This window comes from Temnothorax nylanderi, unplaced genomic scaffold (genome assembly GCF_030848795.1).
Source record: "Temnothorax nylanderi isolate EJ_2023f unplaced genomic scaffold, tnyl_v1.0 TNYL_tig0013_pilon, whole genome shotgun sequence".
Lineage (NCBI taxonomy): Eukaryota > Metazoa > Arthropoda > Insecta > Hymenoptera > Formicidae > Temnothorax > Temnothorax nylanderi.
This window is the reverse complement of record NW_027249075.1, coordinates 250,672-268,660: the sequence shown is the minus strand read 5'-3', so window position 1 is coordinate 268,660 and position 17,989 is coordinate 250,672. Positions and strand designations below refer to the sequence as shown.

Below are 17,989 nucleotides of genomic sequence, written 5' to 3'. Positions count from 1 at the left end.
AATGAAGAAGGAGGCAAAGCGTGGACTCGTGCGGTCCCATCCTGAAATTTTGAAGATACCGCGCGATAAGGGGAACAGCACCTGGGTCATCATCATCGTCATCTCGTCGTCTGGAGGCCAATCTTCAGCGTGAGTTAACGATATCGACGCTACTACCGTCGCAGCTAAGTGCAGTCGCGGCGTCGCAGACGTCATGCGTGAATCACGCACACGCGCGTTCACCTCCCTTTCCCTTTTCTTTCGCGTTCTCGCTCCTTCTCCCATCACTTTCTCTCTCCCTCTCGCTCGCTCTCCCACACAGTGCACGTTGCCGCGTTAACTTGAAACGCGATACTCGGCCGCCGCGGTTCAGAACGCGAGGGCCGAGCGTGACGATACGAGGAGGCTGATCGGCGACGACCGCGACGACGGGAGGGGAAAGAGGAGGGAGGATCGTGGGAGGAAGAGATGGCCGGAAAGGGCAAGATTAACCGAGGAAACCGGTGAAAGTCGAGAAAACTTGCAGTCCGGTGTAATTCGTCAAGATAAGAACGAAAGCGAGGGGGACCGTAGGGGAATAAGAAAAGAAAGAAGTGTGACGTGTGGAGAAAGAGGCAAGGAGAAACTTGAAAGGCGCATTTGCGCCGCTAGCGCGGAAAGGGGAAGAGAGAGAGAGAGAGAGAGAGAGAGAGAGAGAGAGAGAGAGAGAGAGAGAGAGAGAGAGAGAGAGAGAGAGAGAGAGAGAGAGAGAGAGAGAGAGAGAGAGAGAGAGAGAGAGAGAGAGAGAGAGAGAGGAAGAAAGAGTGAGAGAGAAGGAGGGAAGAAGAGGGAGAAGAAGAGAGGAAGGAGAGCTGGCAGCTGCTGGGCGCGTGCGGCGTCGGACCTTTTAAGGCGCGATCACCGGACGCCCGGCGTCGCAACTGCCCTCCCCGCGTCGCTCGCGCCCTCCTCGTCCCCCTCCGACACGTTCCCCTCGACCCCTCCAACGTTGCTTCTCGCGTCCTCCGTGCGTTCCCTCTCCGCGCCGCCCCCGACACCTTCTTGAGAAGAGCACAAACCGTCGCGACGGCCTCTATGAAATCTCATCCACCTCGCGTCTCCCCTTTTCTTCTGCCTAATCTCTTTTTCTCCCTCTATCCCCCTCGTATCCTCTACATCTCCCTCCCTTCTCTCCGAGGATTCGGAGAACACGCTGTTGCTTGCGGTACTTAATCGGCGATCGAATGGAGAGATAACGATGTTTAATTTATTTGTCATTACTGTATCCATCCTGCGTAATAAAATGAAATTCGAGATATTCTCGCAAACATTTTTCTCGATATCGCCCTTTTACAAAAGACTTTAACAATGGCTGCGTTCCATGATGAAGGCTTCTTTTGAGAAAAAAATTAAATCGAAGTCTTATACAACTTCCCAGTTCCGGAGAATAAGATGGATATACTTTTTCAATTGTTGTGTGCAGGTGATTTATTATGTAAAAAGAATATTTGTGCTTTTTTAAAAAATTATGTTATAAGTTATTATATCATTCGAGTAGACAACATTATTATTAGAAAGGTATTTCATAATTCCGTTGTTTTTCTTCTTAAAAGATATTAAACGAGGACAAAGGCGCTTCTCTGCTCCAAAATTATTTTTCTATCGATACAGCGTTGGGATATAAATTATATTTTCATGCGATTATTCAATATCGTAATTCGACTGAATTTTTAATCGATAAGAAATTAAGGACACGCCAATAAAGCTCCGACTGTAAACTATATATAAATAAATAAAATTCAACTTGCAAACAGTCTGCTGGAGCTTGCCGACCGGCAACACGTAATAGCAGATCTCTCCATTTCTCATACCATCCCTTCTCTACGATCCCTCCCATCCTCTTTACAACTCCCACGCTCCTTTTATTCCTCGCTCACTGCCGGATATCGCCCGGCGCCTTGTCAGCTGACCGACACGGCTTTTCTCACGTATCGATTCGTGAGAGGTCGAGTCACGTGTTCCACGTCGTTTTCCCCATCGTTTTCGCATCTCGCGTAGGTAGATCGCGAGTGCGCAGAGTCGCGGACACAATAAGTTTCGAGATATAAGAGCGAGAAAAAAGGAGCGAAACATTCGATCCGGAAACGATCATTTTCCTGTATAATCCATCAATTTTCTTAAAGTCTCAGCAAGATATATCTTTGCTCGGTGCAAAGTTTCTTTCACTCCTCCCCATCGTCGGTGATATTTTACGATTTAATAACGATGAAATATTGACTGGTAAACATGGTAAAGTATCAAAATTCACACGGAAACAAGAATACCTCTCAGTAGCAACAGAGAATGTCCAGGAAAGTAATTCATAAATTTCAATTTTAATATCCGTGCGGAAAACCTCGTTTAGAGATTATTTCCTTAGACTCTAGGTAATACGGAAGCCATTAATATACCAATTTATGATACAAAGTTACCTCATGCAAAAGCAAACTAATCTCATCTGGCGAAATTGGTGAGATGAAAACTCGAGGAGAATGCCGGAAAGAGCACAATATAATTCTTAATCGAAACGGCTCTTCTTAAAAACACGATTGAATTTGCGAAATATTTTGAGGTATTGACGTAACATAATCACGTCTGGTGAGCTTCTTTCCACGATGAGGACGAAAGAGAGATATACAGGGCGAACAAAGATAACCCAACACTCGGATAATACCCCGGATTATCGTCTGGCGATTTAAAAAGAAATTCGCGAAAAGCTGCGCCATCTGCGGCTATACGCGTGATTTCTTTAAATCCGATCACCGGTGCATCTGTACATCGCGACATTGTAAATTTCATGTAAAATTGTCGAATTACGCTCGCTCGTTACGTGTACAACGTTATCTCGAGAAAAACAGTACGAATGTCATTGTCTTATCATTCTGATTACTGTGCTTTTATAGTAGCTTACATTATATGTATATATGTACGAACATAAGTAAACATACGACGTATCAACGTTATCTGAGAAGAACAGCAGAGAGACAATTCTCTACGTATATATATGTATAAATATAAATATAAATATATATATAATAAAAAATATCTTGTGTACGTGGAATATGCGCGCGCAGTATAAACAAAATAAATTTTCTAGAGAATCAATGCTCCCAGAGATTACCAAATAAAATCGTCTGACTGCATTTTGCGCACTCCAGATTGTAGAGATAACATAATAATGAGTATATTTAATCAAGGACTAGTTTGAAGCTTACCCGTTACCGACTTACAAATAATGAATAATCAAAGACTGCGATGCGATAATAACATAGCCAAGTTCTTTAAGAGCTCGAAAAAATTAGCCTTAATTTAAGGAAATCAAATTTAGATTGATCATCTCGAGCGGGGTAGATTATACCGTTAAAGAAGCGGGCTCGATTACTGTAACAACTTAACTCGCAATAATGTTTTTCGCTATATGTGGCTCGCGTGTCGTTATTCCGTCACTTTATTCCTATTGCAAGGGAGAATCAAGGGAGAAATTCTATTTCGGTGAATCGCACGGCGAACTGTACCTGTGTGTGCACTTGACGCCTCGATACGTCATCAAAAACGAAGTTTTGAAAAGGGCACAAGGTAACATCTTTTTCCACTTGGCGCATCAAAATTGTCACAAAGAAAAAAAGAAAAAAACACACAGTTTCTATTATTCAATACGAAAGAAATCGGGAACGTTAGATGCGTATGTGTGTGTATGTACATATATATGTATGTGTGTGTGTGTATGTGCGCGAGGATTCGTATCTCTTATCTCGATATCGAGCGCGTTCCGTTTCCTCCGCACGGTAGCAGTAGCGGAGAAAGACAAGAAGGAGAAAGGGTCGAGGGTCAGGTCGGGGAGGGAGGGTGGAGGATCCACCACCCGATCCTCCTGCCGCAGGTACACCTCGTGCACCTACGCGACGGCGGCGCGCGGCGGCGCGGCGGCGGCAGCATTATACGGCCGGAAAGGTGTATCATGCATGCGCGCGGCACGGCGCGCGGCATACAGGTAAAAGAAACGTCGCCATGGAAACGACCATGGCCACCCTCAATCAATACAGGCGACGGGGTGTCGGTCCGTTCGTTCGTTCGTTCGTTTGTTCGGTCGGCCGGTAGGTCGGTGACGCAGGCGAAAAGCCCACGTGGTCCTATCGGCCACGTGCGAGAGCGCTCTTCGCTTTTCCCACTTACGAGTACCTCTCGCGTCTCCCTGCCTTCCCTCGCCCCTTCCCTCCACCTCCTCCTCCTTCTCTTTCTCTAACCTGGATCTCGTTGTAAGTTCCAAGTTGTAATTCCCCTTTTCCCTCTCGGGCGCGAATGGTGTATTCATTCGACGTGTTTCCTTCCGCTGACGTGCCCGCGTTTGGGGTGACCGACGCGAACCGCGACGAGAAGGACATCATGTGCCAGTATCGCAAGATACTTCGACACGTGCGAATCGCACGTGGGAAAAGGGGAGACGAAAAGATTCACCGTTCGGAATTTATCTCGGATTCTCATCCAATCAGATACGCATTGAACGATATCAAACAAATTCGCTCTTGACGGAAAAGAACGTACTTACCGCGTCTGGAAATTCGTGAAAGATTCGTGAAGACTGTTCGTCGTAGTAAATTCAGTTCGTCGGAGACGAGGTGAAATAGAGATCTGATATTACTTTTATTTTAAAAATACATAAATGCGTATTTAAGAGAAGAGGCATACGCTTGCTAATATGCGAGGTGTCCCGCAACCGCTACCAATTATCGGAAATCACAAACCCTGCAAGTCAGATCAACAGGAATGTCGCTCGCTCGAAGAGACATTGATGGTAGTCGAGTTACAAGCAATTAAACTTTAAAGGTCTTCATAAATTAAACTTAGGGGGGAAGCATAAATAGATAGTGTGACAGCATCCTCCGTTCGATTTTAAATGAGCGGTTCAATAAGTCATTTAATACGAGGCGATTCGTTGCGAAGAGAAATATTTGTTTAATAATTTCAAAATGTAACGAATAGATTAATGAGACCAGGATCAAAACGAGAGCCGGTCAGAAGCGGTATTTTCTTCGCGAGTGCAGCTGACATCGATTAACCCCCGTGACTACCCTACCATTTTTGTCGAGCACGTCGCGGTTGGACCGCGACAGCGGCACAGATCCTCGTCTCTTTTTTCTGATTTCTGGCGGTGGCACGACCATTCGTGTAAATGGACACTTCTTCAATCGGATGCAGACAGCTCGCATGTTCGTAACGCGAACGGCGAATACTGCGCCGACATGTATACATCGATAGTTTGAATTTTACGATCCATAAACTTGCAAGCCAACTTATATCGATCGCAACTTTATATCTCTCTCTCTCTCTCTCTCTCTCTCTCTCTCTCCTCTCTCTCTCTCTCTCTCTCTCTCTCTCTCTCTCTCTCTCTCTCTCTCTCTCTCTCTTCCTCACCCTTATGAAATAGAACCTTATGCCAGGATAAAATTTCAGTACTTGAATAATAAATAACAATGGTGATTAACATTTATGTATAGTAAGATCGGAAATATTTTAAAAAGACACTCCAGAATTCTTTTCCTCGAAGTAGACAATTCAATAGTGTTATAGTTATGCTATGCGAACCTCTCATTTCCATTCTAGCAATATATTTTAAGAAACATTAAAGTCAGAAGAAAATATGATAGTAATCCATTTTGAGAACGTATCTCAGTTCAGACTCGGATTCGTTCAATTTTTAGCTAAAAAAGTACGAGAACATAATTTATTTTAGAGCTACTAATTGTCCTAATTTTTAATCTACATTATTATTACTGTTATACATTTTTATCCTAATGACATAAAAAAAATACTTACTAAAGGTTCAAAGATACAGAAAAAGAAATATCTAGAATACTTAATTTCCTATTCTCGCTTTACCGAAAAATTGGCTAAATTATATTATCTTCTTTATATACGATTTATATTATTTAAAATTACTTATAGACTATGCCTCATATATAGGTATATAATAAAACATATCATGAGAAATCGTAAGCCCGATATTGGGCGTCGAATCACTGTCACTAAAATTAGGATGACAAGTTGGACAAGTCTCTCATCTTCATTATATATTTATACAATATAATTATGTACAATTATATATTAATTATAACATCCGTAAGTAAAGTTTCAAATTTCCATTTCCTTCCCTCCCCTCGAGTTTATGGGTAAAAAAGACCCGTGCGATGTCACGGAGCGGGCAGACGCGTCGTTTTGCTATTTTCACGCGTGCCGCGTCGCGCGACCGTGATCGGGACCGCGATGCATATATATTTGAAAGTCGCAATATCGGCCGGGGAGGCGTCCGCCGGAGATGCGCAGGGATCGCCGTACACGTGCGAGCCACACGTGACAAAGGGTAAAGCCGGCAAAGAGAAAGAGAAAGAGAGAGAGAGAGAGAGAGACAGAGTGAAAGAGAGGCGGAGAGAGGATGCACCTTCCTCTTGCTCGAGCGCACCGCATCGACTTACGTCATTCGATAATGTTCCCTTTGCATCGGTGACCGATGCAAGCACGGCGATGAACATCGGCAAGGTGCAACGGTGGTAACTCCTGCCGGGTGAGCGGCGCCCTTATAGCGTCGCTCACTCTGCGCGTTTCACACGCGTGAAGGAGCGAAAAAAGGGGACCGGTCGGTCGGATGGACGGACGGACGGACGGACGGACGGACGGATGAACGAAGGAAAGAACGAACGTACGAACGAACGTACGGGCGTCTTGCCCGCAATTGCGCACGAGAGCCGAGGGACTTGCGTCATTTGACGCTCTGTCTCGCTCCCTGCCTCCCTCTTTCTCTCTCTCTCTCTCCCTCTCTCTCTCCCTCTCTCTTTTCTCTCTCCGACTCTCTTCCCTTTGCAGCGAGCGATACGCGCGAACATCGCAATTGACTCCTCTTGCGACGCGATGACACGTGCACACCGTTCACGGGGGTGGGCGGAAGAATGCACCCGGGGGTTTGCGCCAGCACACGCCGAAGATTTACGTCAGTCCTGACCCGACGCGCGCCCTCAAGGTCGCCGAAGGCGCGCGCGACGATCATCGCCGAAGGGCGTCCGCCGAAAGAGAGTATAAGTATAATAGAAATAGTATAACGAGCATATAGTTAATCGCGTCAGACTGCTATCAGCGTGCCTCGCGAACCCTTGGCGACATGGGACGGTAATCTTACCCAATAGTTACGTTTCTTGATTCCGCACAACCTTTAGCCCTTAATTAGTTCTTTGAAATGGAATTTCATATATTATGTTTGATAAAGAGAAAATTAGTCTTCATTATATAAATTATTGAAAAAGTTTATAGCTGTTTTGATCTCGAGAATAATAATGTCTACTACATAATAATCTTACACATGGAATTACACATGAAAGATTAGAGATAATTTTTACGAGATACATTTTGCACGAAGAAGCTTCTTTCTTAATTACGTGATTTTATGATATATACTTGATTAATTATTATCATTGAGCAAGAATTATTATATTTATTTTAATTAATAGAATTTTCATAATGTATTAAATATTCCATGCATCGCAGATCAATACGAAATTCAAAAATAATTTTATTTATATTCGATAGAGCGTCTCATTAATAATAAACAATATTATTGATTACATTATTAATAATACCGACGATAATTCTTTTGGGTTATATGAATCATAAATTATCCCAAGTTATTTTTTCTGAAAACTAACGAACAAATATTGATTTAAAAAATTACCACTACTAAAAATTTACCAATTAAATAATTATTCGTATATTGATTCCACTTGTTCCATATAATTTCCAATGTCGATTACACAATTTTCAACAACACACATTTCAATACAAATAAAGATTAAGATCTGTCAAACTCTGCAAATTATAGATAACAGACAGTTCTTAAAATTTCTAATTTTATCAAGAAAATGTTGGATATATTTATGTATGACGTTTAAAATAAGCTTTTTCCGCTGTACAGACTCTTATGGACAGTATTCGAGAGATCTTTTAATGCGCCGGAGTTGAAATAAAGCAAGAAGAAAAGTATGTCTCTTTTATTTCCATAAAATATGGCGCGAATGGCCAAAATTAGTGTATAATTTCCATCAAATTTTCCCCTAATATACTTATCTCATATATTCCATCGCGGACTTCTATCTCGCTTCTAAAAATACGAGCAAACTGAATTATTTAAGTGCGCGTCAGAATTCTAGAGTAACTGGATCAAATAAGTCAACGCTTCGTCTTGTCTAAATCACATCCAGGGTGTTTTAATTATTCAGTATTATTATAATAGTTGGGACGCTTTATCGCTCAAAAAATAATAATAGCTACTGCTATTATACAAATGACGTTTATTGAAATTCTTACAATAGCGTCACTTTTTGTGAAAAATCCAGGGAAGTATCGTCGCTTTGTTTGGCGACTGTTTTACGATACTCGCGTTAATCGTTAATCATCACGTAATATTTAATCTATATATACAACCAACGCGTATAGTGACACAACCTTTTCGCGTTAACAATGCAGCATGTAACTTCGGTATAATCTTCATTATTAATTTACCACCTGATTCACGCCAGCATAATTTCGTGATAAAGCAACACATACAGATTTTGCAAAATTGATGCACTGTCCAGAAATACGTTACAGTAATAAAGCAGCGAATAATAAAAATTACCTTTTATTCTGTATTTAACGCGGGTAATACATGCTTCATGCTGATTTCTTGTAATACGTTTAATAAAAGATATGAAAAAAGTCTCCGTGTTACTGACATCTGGTATAATCTATGTACTTGGCAGAATTTTTAAGTTTGCAAATCAACCGAAGGGTTGATGCCGATATAAGTAATGAAATTATATTTTCGGACCGCGATTATCGATTTTGGGGAACATATATTTGAAATTCGAGCAAATTCGGCAATACCGTCTTGCAGAAACGGTAGCTCGATCGTTCGTTCTTGCTGCATCGGATCTTAACGCGGAAGACCGTTCGATCAAAGTAACCGAAGCAACGCCGCAGGTCTTACACGAATTACATGAATTGACGGCTTATTTGACGCGATAAGAATTATTTCCCTTCAGATCCATACACATGTAACACATGACGCGTTCGCGGCACGCTCGCTCACGTAATAACGTTCCCAAAACACCTGACGTCAGTAAAATTGGATCCGATACCCGCGGGAAAATGATCGATGGAACCATTCTTCGTTGTTGTCGCCGTCGTCGTCGTCGTCGTCGTCGTCGTCGTCGTCGATGGCGCGCGGCGCAAATCGATCGGCGACCGCGCGACGTGCACAGCAGAGTTTCTTCTTTCGTGGAAATTTTATGAACCCACGAGCTTTTTCGGGCGCGACGAGAGAGATATCTGCGCGTCTAGAAATCAGGTCCCCGTGAAATATACATACGTGCGGTGCGATTTCCAAAAATGTCCGCGGATAATTCCGTCGTAAGTTTGGCCGCGCGCGCGATCTAACTGCACATATTAACGGCCGCGCTAAAGAATTAAAGCATGAATGATACAGAAAACGTCACGCTAACGGGGTCGTTTTAATATAACGTGCGCGCACGACGAGAATATTAGAAAACGGGCATCGATCACCGTTCGATGTGAATAGGCGTCCAAATGCGATTAAAAGTGACTCGAGAGAAGTACACCTTGAACAATCGTCTGAAAGTCGGAGACGAATGATCCTTTCTAATCCCGATTACCTTGTCTCGGGGACGCATGCTAACCGAAATCCATTGTAATACTTTCGTGATCGATCGGGAGCACCGCGCCTTTTAAATCTTTAAGATTTTTGCATCTCCAAGTGGAACGCGTTTGACGTAGAGCCGAGTATAAAAGAATGATGCATCGCCGACACGTCCGCGAAGTTATGTCTTCCGCGTTACAATCCGTTGCGGCCGACGTCGTATCCGTTTTGCGGGTAATAGTCATTCGACTATAATCTCATCGTGAACCTTGCGTAACCCGCCGCTGTGAAGTAGTCGACGTAACACGAGAGTTTACGTGCCGGGTAGGTAGGTAAGGTGCCCCGGTAGGCGGAATCTTCTGTGTGTACTAATTGATATTGTGTTTTGCGTGTTACTCGGTAAACAGGTAAACAGAGTGCGTCAGCTGGTCGATATCTTGAGCCGGTGACAAAATACGCGACACTTGGTTTCTCTCCCTTGCCTATTAAATATTTAACGAGCTAATATAGCAGTCCCGCGATACCCCGAAGTACAAAAAGAAGTCATTCTCTTTTTATCGTATCTAATCATACATTATTTCATATCTATATATATAGAATATAATATATTAATTTATTTTATTTATATATAATATATATATATATATATAATTATATTATATTAACATATATATATGTATATGTATATTTCTGTCAAGTATAGCATATGCATTAGCAAGAACCTCATATGTAATACGTAATGTATGCGAAAATCAGGTTCGATACTGAATTCGTTAGTCACGCCGCTGATGTCATTCTATAACAACATATCGGCGAGAATCTACGACTAAAAAGATGTTAGGATAATGTAATATAGATACTTCTTATCGCGCCCGCCTTGCTTATTAGAATGAGAAAAGAAGGCTATGCCGAGGAGTGTATTAACGTCGATGATAGGTATATATAAATTTGTGCAAGTCTAGTACACCAGTTGATAAGATTATACGGCGCGGTAGAACCGTTGCCTTACGTAATTGAAAATTAGATGCGCGCTCTTCAAACATTGTTTATTGATAACGGGACTACCAGTTGCCGGATAAAATATCAAACGCCAATAGAGAATTTACAAACGTACAATTTTTAATCTCACGATATTTTATAACGCGATCGTAAATTGTTATTGATAAATCGATACCATAATCATAAAAAATTACCATACGAGAAGCGAAAGTACTAGGCAAAAATATAAATATTAGGCACACACTCCCTTATAATAATAAAATAGATTTAATATTTCTCATCGAAAATATAGTATGAAAATATAGTAATTTTCATTCTTAGTATTCAAGCATTTATATTGACATATTTTTCAAGTTATGTCACAATTTATATATATGACACTTTCTAAAAATGTATATTTCATTTTAAAAAATGTTTTTCCATCTGCTGACATATTTTTACGTTTCTCCTGAAATATTAATACATTCGCACATTTTTCATACACAATTTGCGTTGCTAATAATCAAGTGACCTTCAGTCATTATATCATTATATTTTAATTGCGTTACATTTATGCAAAACTGATATTTACGTATTCGGATACAGCCAGAATTCAGCGGGCAGCAATCAATCGCGTATAAAAATTATAATATAATTGAATATTAAACATTGAATACTTTACTGTACGCGATGTAAACATGTCATTTCATAAATATCGCCCATTAACTCCTCGCGGCTATGTATATTCTATCGCCAAATCGCTTAAGAGCTATGTAATCAAACACGGACTTTGCGTTCTAGCTGCCACACGCTTTTATCGCCGAATACTTACAAGTGCCGAGTACTTATCCGATGGTAACGATTGCCCTCTTGGGTATTAATTCTCCTCAAGTGACATTGCTCTCACGGGCTCGATATATTACGATGCATCTTCATTACGATTATAGTAACGATTAATTCCAGTTTGGATTTTCCGCAATTGAAGATTACGCGGAATCTTATAAAGTTACGAATTAATCTTGAAAAATAATTTCACTTTAATCAATCGACTTTTGCCTCTCGGTTTTACTTTTAATTCGAAAAACCCGATTGAATGAAATAATAGAGATAAGAGCTAACGCTTTGAAGCACTTTTCAAGGTAATAAAAATGGAATTAAAACTAACTTTTTTAACACATTTTTTTGCATATAAATATCCGAGATAAAGTTAGGATTTGATTGTCGATCATTGATTTTTCAATTAAATAATTTTGTACTCATCAAGTTCGATTCGGATCGTATCTAAAAATCTGCCGTTACATTTATCTGCCGAATGGCAGATAAATGTAACGCATACTGACATAAATGTAACGCAAATAAAATGTAAATTGAATTATAAAAAGTGAATTATATTGACAAAATTGAGCTTTATGAATAATAAAGCTTTCATGTATCCTTATACATCCTTTTAATTATCCTCTTAATTATATTAATATCACTGCTATTCATTTCCGAGAGAAATGCTCCACGGTACAAAGCGGACAAAATACGAGATGAATTTTACGAGCACTTTTTACCTGCACTAGACGCAGAGTTAATCTCGTCTTCATTCGCACGGGGTCGACGATAACCTCGGCGCAAGAGGGATGCTATCAGTCCACCGACTGGCCCTACGTAAATGATTTTACCATCGGCCTAGAGAGCTAGACCTTGAACTTCCTGACAATCAGTACTTCAGCACGTGCATGTATCTTAAAGACTGCGGGGCCACCGAATAATTCGTCAGCGAGTCGGTATTGCCCACACACTCTCGAATAGAATGGAGCGAGTCAACGTTTAGGTCATCACATGTTGGCCCGCGGATTTGCATAGCCTCGGGGACGTACATTGTGACGCGCTTTGTGCCGCGTGAGGTCATACGAGGGGCCGCGTATTGTCGCGTGGCACATATTATACACGTTGGGTAGGTCTAGGTTTACCCTCCTTCCCCCCCCCCCTCCTCGCCACACCACGGTTAGCCGAGATATCGCGATAAACCGGCATCCGCGATAAGGCTACCGAAACGCGCGTGAAAAGTCGAACGCGTGTCTCGCGCGCCGCTTGCCTCTTCACGTCCGCCTGTTTTCCGGCGAAAAAAAAAAAAGTAACAAAGGGGAGGAAAAATGCGAGCGCGGGTGAAAAGCGCTCTTCTCGCCGAAGACTCCTTGCGGAATAACTTATGGTATGCAACGAACACGGATGAATAATATACGGATCCGAAGCGTCCTGATAGGACGATCTATAATTTCGCGACGAAATCGAGGACGAGGCTCCGTGTATAATTTGATTGATATATACGACTGCACGAGAGGTGTCCTAAATATATATTAAATCACGATGGTAGCCTGAAGGACATTCGGAAAAAAACAAACTCTAACTACGCATATTCCGTTACGATTACGCAAGGAGCGCAGCTCAGAGATTTCAAAAAGATTAGGCATTCGTCCATATAATTACGCGGTTCCGAGATCTTTGAAAGGAGAATATTTTTGCGTCTCTTTAAGATTATACCTTTGGCGCCTATCATTACTCACACTCGTCATTGTGTCATCTCTTGACTGCGTTTTCCCACGCGAACGTATACCGAAAGTACACGATACCATAATGTTTCTGGCACTGAATAAGAAGATAATTAAGACCGTTGAGAATTTGGGGTAGGATGTTTCCAGTCATCCTGCGGATACTAATTAATTGTATAAAATATCATAAAATTGAAAATTAACTCCACTATCGGAAAATTATTACGTTGTCCTGTTTTGCTTAACAAATTCAGCCTGACCTTTTTGAAAATTACTTCGTACGATATTAAACGATAAAATGACAAATAATTAATGGATATAAACAATCAATTTTTAAAGATAGGTTTTTTCGACCCAGTTTCATATTTTTTTTTATTGAATTTATAAAATATGCTTCATTGCCTGCTTTTTTTACACACAAAAAACTTTCAACAGCGTACGCACTCACATCAGATATACATGCGCATGCAAAACAAATGAGCGATAATAAAATAATGAGATATGTTCCTCTCATTTCAAATGCATTGAGTTGCATATTTTTCTTCGTATACCGAAACAATGATTGTAACGATAATTTCAAGTTGCGAGTACGTACATATATACAGAGTAGATTTATAAACATATTTAATTTTCTCTAAATTATTGCAATTTCCAAACTTAACGTCTGGAGTTTCGCGATATCTTCGTATAAGAACTAAATCCCGTCTGATCATGCATTTTGTATCGCAAGCTCATTGACGAGGTCGACGCGATATTGGGGCATCGGAAACGAAGCTGCAGCCACAACGTTGCATTCGCGCATAGATCTCTGCATTACCGATCGCGATTTTGCGAGGACGTGGGATCGAGCCCGCTGCAGATGGCGGTACGAAACGGAGCGTTTGCGCGGACACAACACGCACGTTGTGTTTTATAATATTTAACAACAACCCGACGATACCCGCGATAGAGGTTCGATATCGCGGCGGCGACGTCGCCCGTGCGATTTATCGGCTCAAGCCACAAGCGAATTTACGATGCAACTTCATTGTCGGGGGAAGAAAAAAAAATACATCTCACCCCGCGTGCCACTAAATGCGTCTTTGCAACCGCGTCTGATACGCGTAGTAAACAACATTTTACGCGTTCTTTCTCAATCCACCGCGAGTCGATGTATGACTTAATTATTTCGCGACGACGCGAAGGATTCGCGAAATGGAATTCGTCGTCGTATAGCGATGCATCATCTGCGGGGAGCTCGCTGTGCAAAACCGAGGAAAGAAACATGCGCAAAATTGATCGACGGTGGCTGGGCACTTGTGTCCGCAACTGTTATTGTTCCCGTCGCGTTTCAAAAAAATTGCCACAGACACCCGTCGACGTGTCTTAAAAAACCGAACGGCCAAGCGTTTGCGAGAAATCGTAAAGAATCGGCACGCACGGACGCAACGTACGCGCGTCGCATTTTCCCACACATCCACGCGTTATTGATCATCTTTATATGTTAAATCATCTCTCGCGCGAAAAAAAAAAAGAGCCAGCGCAGGTAGCACGTAAGGATCGGCCGACGACGATAATCGGCGATAAATCATCTCGCGTGAGGTAATAAACGGTAATCGCCAACGTCTCGGCCGAAGCAACCGGTGCCGGCGTGGTGGATCTCCGAGGCGTGGTCCCTCCTCCGCCAAAAATCTCGCGGATCTCCCGACGCGGCGCGTTTTCGACCGGCACCGCACCGATCGAGAGATCTCCCTCCCTCTCCCGTAATCTCAGAATCGGAGTCCCATATTGGAGAGAGCATCAGCTGGTTCGAATCCCCGATTCCCCTGACATCCGCGAGGCATCCGGATTGCCTGCCGACGCTGTCACCGCTGCGTGTCCTCCCCCCCCCGCCCCTCCGTCATCCCGGCCTCTTTCCCGGTCCCGAGCGCGGTACCCCAACGTCAGCCCTCGAAGTTTCTCCCCCGGGGACCCACCGGCAATCCATCGAGGAGATTACCGATCCTCCTTTGCCGTCCCGCTTCCCCCGCAGAAACGCGGATCTACCGGTTTCTCGCTACGGCCGTGCAGCAATCGGCGAGATCGTCGCGCGCGCCGTCATCTCTCTCCATCGATCCAGAGACACCCGCGAGGAGGATCAATAAATCTCGCGATGCATCCCGGCGCATCTTGTCGCGCGACCTTCGGGAGGGTTGAAGATTCTTTTTCGCTTTCTCTTCTCTTTCTCTCTTCTTCTCTTGCTCTCGCGCGCTCCGTTTCTCGCGGTCCATCGAAATCCGAGACCGAGACCGAGACGTGACGTGCGTGCGTGTGCGTGCGGCTGCTACGCGCTCGCGCTGCACGCGGGAACGTGTGTGTGTGGGTGGGCGCGCGTACATGTGCGTACGTGTGTACATGACACACATACACCGCTCGCGTTCGCGCTCGCGCTCGCGCGCGCGGGTGTGCGCGCTAAGCGAAGGCCATGTCCGACAGGCTACTCTGTGACGGATAACTTTTGAAAAGGTAAACAGGCGAGGGAGAAGACGATTTGCTACTCACGATTTTCCGTCGGCGGTCCAACCGCTCCCACACGGTTTCCCCCGTCGTGTGCGCGTGCCCCCCGGTGATTATTTGATTTTGCACAGCAACATTATTGTGCGTCCAGTAAAAAAAAAAGAAAGAGAGGGAAAAGGGGAAAGAGAGAAGGAAAGAGAGAGAGAGAGAGAGAGAGAGAGAGAGAGAGAGAGAGAGCTGGTGGGAGGAAGGGAGCGGGACGAACGACGGGGAAAACGCAGGAGGGAGGGACGAAGTTGTAGATAGAGAAAGACGGAGCGAAAGAGGGCGGAGGGTGAGGTAGGGAGAGGAGAAAAAAAAAAGACCGCACAAACACACACACACACACACACACACGCGCGCGCGCGCGCCGAGGAGAGTGCTTGGCTTGGATCAAAAGCACAATTTTCGTGACGTCATCGGCGGTCGGGCATGCGCGAACGTATTTCGGTGATTTTCCACGCACGGCGAGACACGTGCGAGACGAGTCGGTCGACGCCACTGCTGCTACCGTCACACAGCACTACATATCGTTAAGAAACGCGCGGCATTATCGCGTCGGAGCGGCGGCGAACGGGCTTCGACAAATACCGTGCGCGATGCGATTTCGCGAGGTACCACACCGCGGCTGCCGACATCTATCCATCCACTCCCACTTGTTAAGTGACGTACACTGACGTCACCGATAGTTTACCTTGAAGTTGAAGCCGCGTGACATTGAGCCGCAGGCCGGCCAATCGCGCCGCCGCGAAAATCCCGGCCCGTCGCGTCGGCCCGTCGTCCGTCGCGCGCGCGGCGCGGGTCGGGTTTCCATTGCGCGCGACAAGCGAGCGATTCAGCGAGTTCCGGCGTCGTCGCGTCATCGCGCGTCCCCGCGATCTCGCCCGACTTCGACCGAGCTCCGATTCAGATTAACGCGACCGGCGGAATTGCTTTCAGCAAAATTTCTAATTCGCCTAGTTTATCTCTAAACATTTTTTAGACTTTTGCTTCGCCAGTAAATACGTACCTGACAATAATGATCCTTTATGCAATTGTCGCGACGTTTTCGATCATTGATGTATTTGATTGTAAGTCATGAAAGCAGTAGAAAGTATTTCAGAAACATCCATCCTAGGCTGCGTTCGAAAACGTCACCCGAGTGCACACGAGTATACTCCCTTCTCTTTCTATCTCAGCGAGTTAGAAGGAGAAGGGAGTATACCCGTGTGTACCCGGGTGACGTTTCCGAACGCAGCCCTAGTCACGGCATTGTGCCAAGCAAATCGTGAATCTAAAAGGTGCTTTAATTGTACGTCAAAGTAAAGTGTATATTGTTTGAGTTTTTGACATACGAAACACCTTTTAGATTTGTGACTTGCTTGGCACAATGCCACGACTAGAGGGATGTTTCTGAAATACTTTTTACTGCTTTCATGACTTATAATTAGATACATTAATGATCGAAACGTCGTGACAGTTACATTAAATAAATTATAGCTAGCCAGTTTGGTCGAATATAAAAGATTATTATTATTAATGCGTCTCTAATCTAATCTTTCCTTTAACCAAATGCCATGCGTTTTAATAAGGAACCTAATATTAATAATTGATTCCGGGTTTGTTGAGAAGTTTGATAAAGATGCAGAATCACTTTTGGATACTGCTCAAAAACAGCTTATCTCATGTTTAAGTATTCGACTGAACAGTTATCGGGAGATTTTAATATAATTAAAATAGCAGATAGAGAATATTTGCCGTACTTTTTTTAAGTAAACGGGAACTACATAAGATTTAATCGAATTATTAGAATTCTTGGGAAACGTTAATTTTGTTGTTTTCAAACAAAAGACAAAAGAGACAAAAAGAGAAAAGATAGATATATATAAGTGTGTAATGTAGAATTATGCTAAAATTAAAAAATGTCGCTTAAAGTTAGAACGTACGTACTCAACGTGCGTCGTATCGGCGGATTGATCGCTTTCGTGTTCGAATAGAAAGATGAAGTCGATATCCCTGCGACTGTGATTATTTCTAAGTATCCCCCGCGGCGCGCGTAACCCTTCCGTTCGTAATGGAGGACAAAGTGCGCCATTAACATATCACGATCTTGTGTCATTAACATACGCGGCGATATTTATGAAGTCATTATACCCTTGAGGAAAAAAGGTGCCGGTATTTTAGAAATATACGATAAACGGTTTCTATACGGCTAAATTCACGACTAATTTATCATTTATCGTTCCAGAACTAATGAAATGTAGCGATCTATTTATTACCATCCATATATATTCGACGTTCGTCC

General features: G+C 43.1%; 1 protein-coding gene across 3 annotated transcripts in view; it reads right to left on the bottom strand.

Moving 5' to 3' along the window:
- The window catches only part of Mef2 (myocyte enhancer factor 2), a 70,996-nt gene extending 54,613 nt beyond the window's left edge, over positions 1-16,383 (bottom strand). For 2 of the 3 annotated variants that reach the window (XM_071697655.1, XM_071697654.1), the window contains exon 1: positions 15,712-16,383. The gene's annotated coding sequence lies outside the window, so the exon portion shown is untranslated. The remainder of the gene's footprint in view (positions 1-15,711) is intronic. The other variant, XM_071697652.1, reaches the window with a different exon arrangement.
- Positions 16,384-17,989: the final 1,606 nt, after the last annotated feature.